The 8925-nt window shown below is 36.7% G+C and overlaps 1 pseudogene; it reads left to right on the top strand.

Moving 5' to 3' along the window:
• Positions 1-208: 208 nt before the first annotated feature.
• LOC106843255 (mitogen-activated protein kinase 6 pseudogene) lies at positions 209-1506 on the top strand (annotated as a pseudogene).
• The last annotated feature ends 7419 nt before the right edge of the window (positions 1507-8925 follow it).

The raw sequence follows: 8925 nt of genomic DNA, 5'->3' as shown, positions 1-8925 counted from the left end.
GGAAATAAGTGCTTACCAGCACCTTAGAATGATGCTGCTCAGGACCAGGCCAACACTGAACGTATCTGCACTGTGAGGAGAATGTTCATAGAAGCCTGCTGTGTGCATATTTATTTACATTTTTGTTAAATGTTAAATTGTTTAGCACAGTAAATCTGAGTGCATAGTATGTCATTTCATTCCGTTTGAGTTCTTTGAGTGTTTTAAATGTCTGCAGAGTTGCTGCCCCTTTCTTGAACTATGAGTACTGAAATCTTTTTAATTCTCAATATGAGTAGAGCTTTTTGAGCTTTACATCTAAGGGGAAGTCAAAGGGCCTGGTTGGCATATGCAATGAACATCAAGAAACCATCTTGCTGTGGAAGCAAAATTATTTTTTTTCTCCCTTTTTGGAAGATCTTTCCTTTTAATCCCAGTTTTTTTCCTTGTTTACACAAGTTCAACAGTTCGAAAGGAAAAGGCAATAGTAAGGGTTTCAAAATGGCAGAGAAATTTGAAAGTCTCATGAACATTCATGGTTTTGATCTGGGCTCTAGGTATATGGACTTAAAACCATTGGGTTGTGGAGGCAATGGGTTGGTTTTTTCTGCTGTAGACAATGACTGTGACAAAAGAGTAGCCATCAAGAAAATTGTCCTTACTGATCCCCAGAGTGTCAAACATGCTCTATGTGAAATCAAAATTATTAGAAGACTTGACCATGATAACATTGTGAAAGTGTTTGAAATTCTTGGTCCCAGCGGAAGCCAGTTAACAGACGATGTAGGCTCTCTTACCGAGCTGAACAGTGTTTACCTTGTTCAGGAGTACATGGAGACAGACTTGGCTAATGTGCTGGAGCAGGGCCCTTTACTGGAAGAGCATGCCAGGCTTTTCATGTATCAGCTGCTACATGGGCTCAAATATATTCACTCTGCAAACGTACTGCACAGAGATCTCAAACCAGCTAATCTTTTCATTAATACTGAAGACTTGGTGCTGAAGATAGGTGACTTTGGTCTTGCACGGATCATGGCTCCCCATTATTCCCATAAGGGTCATCTTTCTGAAGGATTGGTTACTAAATGGTACAGATCTCCACGTCTTTTACTTTCTCCTAATAATTATACTAAAGCCATTGACATGTGGACTGCAGGCTGCATCTTTGCTGAAATGCTGACTGGTAAAACCCTCTTTGCAGGTGCACATGAACTTGAACAGATGCAGCTGGTTTTAGAATCTATTCCTGTTGCACATGAGGAAGATGTTCAGGAGCTTCTCAGTGTAATTCCAGTTTACATTAGAAATGACATGACTGAGCCACACAAACCTTTAACTCAGCTGCTTCCAGGAATTAGTCAAGAAGCACTGGATTTCCTGGAACAAAATTTGACATTTAGCCCCATGGATCGGTTGACAGCAGAAGAAGTGCTTTCCCATCCTTATATGAGCATATATTCTAATTGCATCAAAGCAAAAAAGAACTTCTCCAAGGTATACAATATTAAAACTGGCAAAAGTCAATGAGGAAGAAAATATATTAAGGGCTGCAGGAGAGAAAAAAATAATCTACAAAGGAAGCCTTGTCAGGCTTTCAGTGGATTTCTCAGCAGAGACCCTACAGGATAGGAGATAGAATGATATATTCAAAATAGTGAAAGATAAAAACTGTCCTCCAAGAATTCTCTATCCAGTGAAATCATCCTTTTGATATGACAGAGAAATAAAAGCTTTCCCAGAAAAATGAAAGGTGAGAGAGTTCATCACCACTAGACCTGCCTTACAAGAAATGTCGAAGGGTGTCCTCCTACCTGAAACAAAAAGGCAAAGGCTTATGAAGCTTTGAGTAAGGAGGTAAATAGACATAATCATAAATTTGCAGCCATCAGAACAGGTTAGCAAACTTACAACATAAAAAATAAAGAGAAAGAAAGCATAAAAAATAACTATAAACACTTTGAGTCACAAATTCATAACACAAAAATGAACAATGTTGTGAAAACAATAATACAGAAGGGGAAGAGAAAGGGCTGGAACTGCATAGGATAATGCAGATAAGAAGCTATCAGAAAAAGGGCTATCTCATCTGTGAGATCTTTTACACAAACCTCATGGTAACTACTAAACAAAAATCAGAGCAGAGACAAAAATCATAAATAAAGAGAAAACTGAGAAAGCCACCACAGAAAACCACCAAACTGAAATGACAGACAGAAATACAAGGAAAAAGAAACAATGGAAATATAGAGCATCCAGAAAACAAAAGATCAAGTGGCAGTATTAAACCCCTATATATCAATAATCAATCGAAATGTAAATGGGCTGAATTCACCAGTCAAAAGACATAGAGTGGCTAGATTAAAAAACAAGACCCAACAATATGCTCCCTCCGGGAAGCACATCTCAGCTCTAAAGACAAACATAACCTCAGAGTGAAGGGATGGAAAATGATACTCCAAGCAAATAGCAAGCAAAATAAAGCAGGTATAGCCATACTTATATCAGACAAAGCAGACTCCAAGGTAAAATAGATAATGATACACTAAGAGAGGCACTATATAATGATAAAAGAGACATTCCACCAAGAAAACGTAACACTTATGAATATATATGCCCCTAACACAGGAGCACAAAAGTATATAAAGCAACTACTAACAGGGCTAAAGGGAGAAATTGACAGCAACACAATAATAGTAGGGGACGTCAACACCCTCTTACATCAATGGATAGATCACCCAGACAGAAAGTCAACAAGGAAACAGTGGCCTTAAATGAAACGGTAGACCAGATGGGCTTAATAAATATATACAGAATGTTCTGTCCAAAAATAGCAGAATACACATTCTTCTCAAATGCACATGGAACATTCTCAAAGATAGACCATACGTTGGGAAACAAGGCAAGTCTCAATCAGTTTAAGGAAATTTAAATCATATCAAGCATATTTTCCAACCACAATGCTATGAAACTAGAAATCAACTATAAGAAAATAGCTGGCGAAATCACAAATATGTGAAGAAAAAACAGTGTGATACTGAACAAACCCTGGATCAATGAAGAAATCAAAGGAGAGATCCAAAAATACCTGGAGACAAATGAAAACTAGCACACAATATACCAAACTTTTGGGATACAGCAAAAGGGATATTAAGAGAGAAACTTATACCAATATAGGCCTACCTCAACAAACAAGGAAAATCTCAAATAAGTAATCTTAAAGTACACCTAACAGAACTAGGGGGAAAAAAGAGTAAACAAGGCCCAAAGTCAGCAGAAGGAGGGAAACAATAAAAATCAGAACAGAAATAAGTGAAATAGAGACCAAAAAAACCGTAGAAAGGATCAATGAAACTAAGAGCTGGTTCTTCAAGAAGATAAAGAAAATTGAAAAACCCTTGGCCAGATTCATTAGGAAAAAAAGAGAGAAGACTCAAATAAATAAAATCAGAAGTAGAGGAGAAATTATAATGGATACTACAGAAATAGAAAGAATTATAAGAGAATACTATGAAAAACTACATGCCAACAAATTGGCTGACCTAGAAGAAATGATAAATTTTTAGAATCATGCAGTGTCCCAAAACTGAATCAAGAAGAAAGACAGAATCTTAATAGTCAAATCACAAGTAAAAAGATTGAAACAATAATCAAAAACCTCACACAAAAAACAAAACTCCATGACCAGATGACTTCTCTGGAGAATTCTACCAAACATTCAAAGAAGATTTAATTCCTATCCCTCTCAAACTCTGCTGAAAAATTGAAGATGATGGGACACATCCTAACACATTCTACAAGGCCAACATAACCCTGACACCAAAACCAAAGACAACACACACAAAAAAATTACAGGCCAATATCATTGATAAACATAGATGCAAAAATCCTCAGCAAAATATTAGCAAAGTGAATACAGCAATACCTTAAAGAATCATATACCATGATCAACTGGAATTTATGCTAGGGATACAGGGATGGTTCAACATGCACAAATCAATCAATGTGATACATCGCATTAACAAAAAGAAGAAAAATTACATGATCCTCTCAGTAGATGCAGAGAAAGCATTTGACAAGATCTAGCATCGATTTGTGACAAAAAAACTCTCAATAAAATGGGTAGAGAAGGAAAATACCTCAACATAATAAAGGCAACATATGACAAACCCAGAGCCAACATCATACTTAACAGTGAAAAATGGAAGAACATTCTTCTGAGAACAGGAACAAGCTAAGGATGCCTAGTCTTCCCACTCTTATTCAACACAGTACTGGAAGTTTGGGCCAGAGCAATTAGGCAAGAAAAAGAAATAAAAGGAATCCAAATGGAAAGGAAGAAGTAAAACTGTCACTGATTGCAGATGACATGATTCTGTGTATAGAAAACCCTAAACAACGCACCAGAAAACTATTAGAAATAATCAACAACTTTAACTTGCAGGGTACAAAATTAACATACAAACGTCACTTGCGTTTCTATAGACTAATAATGAACTAACAGAGAGAGAAGTCAAGCATACAATCCCATTTATAAATGCAACAAAAGAATAAAATACCTAAGTATAAATTTAAGCAAGGAGGTGAAAGAGCTATGTGCTGAAAAATATAAGACATTATTGAAAGAAATTGAAGAAGACATAAAGAAATGGAAATTTATTCCATGTTCATGGATTGGAAGAATCAACATAGTTAAAATGTCTATCTTACCTAAAGCAATCTACAGATTCAATGCAATCCCAATCAGAATCCCAATGACAGTCTTCATGGAAATAGAATGAAGAATCCTAAAATTTATATGGAAAAACAAAAGACCCTGAATAACCAATGCAATCCTGAGAAAAAAGAACAAAGCTGGAGGCATCACAATCCCTGACTTCAAAATATGCTAGAAAGCTATAGTAATCAAAACAGCATGGCACTGGCACAAAAACAGGCACACAGATCAATGGAACAGAATTGAAAGTCCATAAATAAAACCGTACATCTATGGACAGTTAATCTTCGGCAAAGGAGCCAAGAACATACAATGGAGGAAGGGAGGTCTCTTCAATAAGTGCTGTTGTGAATACTGGACAGCCACATGAAAAAGAATCCGTAATCTTACGCCATAAACAAAAAATTCATTCAAAATGGACTAAATACTTGAATGTAAGACCTGAAACCATAAAACTCTGAGAAAAACATATAAGCAGGACTTTGTTTGACATTGGTCTTAGCAGGATCTTTTCAAATACTATGCCTACTCAGGCAAGGGAAACAAGAAAGAAATAAATAGGACTCCATCAGACTAAAAACTTCTGCATGGCAAAGGAAACCAGGAACAAAATGAAAAGACAACCCACCAACCAGGAGAAAATATTGCAAACCATATATCCGACAAGGGATTAGTTTCCAAAATATATATATAATTCATACAACTCAACAACAACAAAAAACAACCAAATCAAAGTGCGTAGAGGACATGAACAGGTATTTTTCCAAATAGGATACACAAACGGCCAACATACACATGAAAATATGTTCAACATCACTAATTATCAGGGAAATCCAAAGCAAAACTGCAATGAGATTTCACCTAACACCTGTCAGAATGGCTATAATTAACAAGACAACAAATAACAAATGTTGGAGAGGATGTGGAGGAAAGGGAACCCTCAAACATTGTTGATGGGAATGCAAACTGGCACAGCCACTATGGAAAATAGTATAGAGATTTTTCAAAAAAATTAAAAACAGAACTACCATATGATCCAGCTATCGCACTACTATTTATCCAAAGAACATGAAATCAACAATTAAAAGAGATTTTCACATCCCTATGTTCATTACATTACTATTCACAATAGCCAAGATATGGAAGCAACCAAAGTGCCCACCACTGGATGAATGAATAAAGACAATGTCATATATATATATACAATGGAATACTATTCACCCATAAGAAAGACAAAATCGTGTCATTTGCAATAACATGGATGGACCTTGAGGGTATTAAGTTAAGCAAAATAAGTCAGACAGAGAAAAACAAACATCTATGATTTCACTCATATGTGGAAGATAAACAAACACATGGATAAGGAGAACAGATCATTGGTTACCAGAAGAAAAGGGGGTTGGGAGGGAGGGCAAAAGTGGTAAAGGGACACATTTGTATGGTGATAGATAAAAACTAGATTATTGGAGGTGAACACAATAGTCTATACAGAAACTGAAATAGAATAATGCACACCTGAAATCTATACATGATAAGCCAATATGACCTCAATAACATAATTTTAACAAATACTTAACTGGTGCAGCAGAGGCAAACACTGGCTGGAGATGGAGCAGGGTCCTGGATGTCTCTTCACTTGTTGAATTATGGGGATGTTGGTGAAAGGTGGTCCTGAAGAAGTGTCTGAGTCAGCTATTTACCAACCTCCGTAAAAGATGCCCCTAACAACTCACAGTACAGGACCACACCAGCACGTATGTACTGAATTCTAGCCTTAGTTATTGCCCTCGGAAATTCTCTTCTCCCCTGGGCAAGGGTCTCAGCAGAGATTGATGCAGAACATGTACGTGAGGGGCAGTGGTGTGGTGGAGTTGGCACAATATCTGGTTATTAATGTTCAGGAATTATGTGAGCTGACTGTGAAACATAGTCATTGTTAGTTAAATTATGTAAACTTAAAATTGAATTCATTATATTTTTGAAAGAAAGTAATAAATATCAAGACATCACTTCCTAGTTATTTTGTGATTAGCTATGCTCTTGAGGTTATTTATGTCTATTTGTATTTGTATGATGAAAATACTATATGCACATCTCTTCCCAACTCCATGTCCAGTGACATCAGGTTGGTTGGTTGCTTGAAATTGTATTTACACCACAAAACCCAGAAAACTCCATAAATCAGAGCTTTTCATCCTCAAGAGCTGGCTGTTAAACATTTACCAGCACACCACTAGGGGTGCATTTCCAAAGCTGGAGATCTGGGCTTGATGTGGATGTTGGCAGGTGATGGAAGAGCACCAGGAAGTTCTTCAGATGCTTGCTGATATCAGGAGCTCCACATGGACTGCAACTCACCCCCATGTCTCCACCTCCCTGTGGGGGAAGACAATGAAGAGGGCTCAGTTGGCTCTGGTGTTCATGTCCCAGATAATAGAATATGGGGAGTAGCACTCTATGATTCTGAGACTGAGTCATGAAGACCATAGAAAAGTGAGCCTCCCTCTCTGAGCCTCTCCTCATCTGTATTTTGGAGTTGATAACAATAGTACCTCTTTCATAGGGTTTTTGAAATCTGAGATAACATGCATGTGAAGTTCTTAACATAGACTTTGGCAAATAATAAAGAGTTCAACCAATGGAGGACTTTTAGCATGGTTAAATGGTTATAAAATGGCATGGTCATAAGATTCCCTGAGGATAAGCCTTCGACATTATCTGTGCCTCAGTTTCCCCATATAGAAAATGGGCCAAGTGATTATTTTGATCTTTTGAGGTTTGGGAAGCAATTCAATAAATTACGGCACCCAGTAAGCATTTAGTAAATAATTGCTAAAATGAAAATTAGAGTGCTGCTGGGACAATGCAGTTGGGACAAGGAAAAGCTGAATGGAGAAAGAATGTCCTTTCTCATTTTGCCTCACCATGGAAACTTGGAGAAATCTGTCAGCTTCTTGTTCAGGCTGCAGTAGAAGGGAGGATACCTAGAAGTGAATTTTTTTTCTAGGGAGGCAAGGTAAGTGACTCTGGGAGATCTTCATGCATAGTCTAAGAAGACCTATTATGGGAGATATTTTATGGGATGGTTCCAAGATGGAGCTAGACAGCCTCCCCAAGCTAGCATTTTTTTTAAGATTTTGTGGTTCTCAGAATTTGTCATTCTAGCATTTTAGGATTCCAGAATTCTATGATTTTATGTTTTCAGTGGTCTATGGAGTCTTCAAGTTGGGACAAAGATTCTTCCAGCTTTATAAAAGTGAGGAACTGTGAGGAGAGCATCCACATGACCTTTTACCTCCTCCTAGATGTTTTCATCAGCAACAGGAAGGTACAGTCAGTGCATAGCTGTTGCTTTCAGTTCCAGCCAAAATAAACTTGTAAAGTCTTAGCAACAAAATTCTACAGCATGAATTTGACACAGGGGTCCTTCTTCTATTGGAGAGTAGAAAGGATAGTGAATGGGGCTTTTGAATTTCCTCTGCTAAGAAAAATTATTCAAAACATGGAAACAAGGGAAAAGTGGTCATAGAACTTTTTCAAGTCAAGCTAAGCATACACATACAAGTAAGCATACACATACATGTTAAGCATGTGTCACTTAATGATAAGGATATGCTCTGAGAAATGCATCATTAGGCAATTTCATCATTTTGTGAACATCATGCGGTCCATTATTGACTGAAACATCTTTATGCAGTGCGTGACTGTATTTTGTAACATACTTGTTTAAAGATAACCTCATATCAAAATAGAATGTCACTTTGTTTACACAATTGATCAGGGTCTAAGCTTTTTACAATTCTGTGAAACTGCTATGTCTAATGACTATCTTTTCTGTTTGGTAGCATATTTTCTAACACGCCTGTTTAAATATAATCTCATTCTGAAATGGAGTGTCAATTTGTTTACACAACTGATCAGGATCTAAGCTTTTTACAACTCTGTAAAACTGCTAACGCATGCAGACTTTTCTGTTTTGTAGAAAAGGTGACTTTTCCCCAAGTTAAAAAAATGAAATAAAATTAGACAATCAGTTTTGTATTTAACTCAGAATTTCTTTTTTTAACTCGAAAAATCCTAAAGTTTAATTTATCTTTTGAACCAGCTTTGTTTACACCTGGTTCCCTGCAATGAATTAAATAATCTTTGACACGTGTACAACATCTACTTTGAGAATTATGTTTTTATCATTTTAAGAATTATTCTTCTTTATTTCCCTCCTTTTCTTCTCT

Source organism: Equus asinus, chromosome 26 (genome assembly GCF_041296235.1).
Source record: "Equus asinus isolate D_3611 breed Donkey chromosome 26, EquAss-T2T_v2, whole genome shotgun sequence".
Classification (NCBI taxonomy): Eukaryota; Metazoa; Chordata; class Mammalia; order Perissodactyla; family Equidae; genus Equus; species Equus asinus.
The sequence above is the reverse complement of the archived record's forward strand: the minus strand, read 5'-3'. Positions and strand labels throughout refer to the sequence as shown.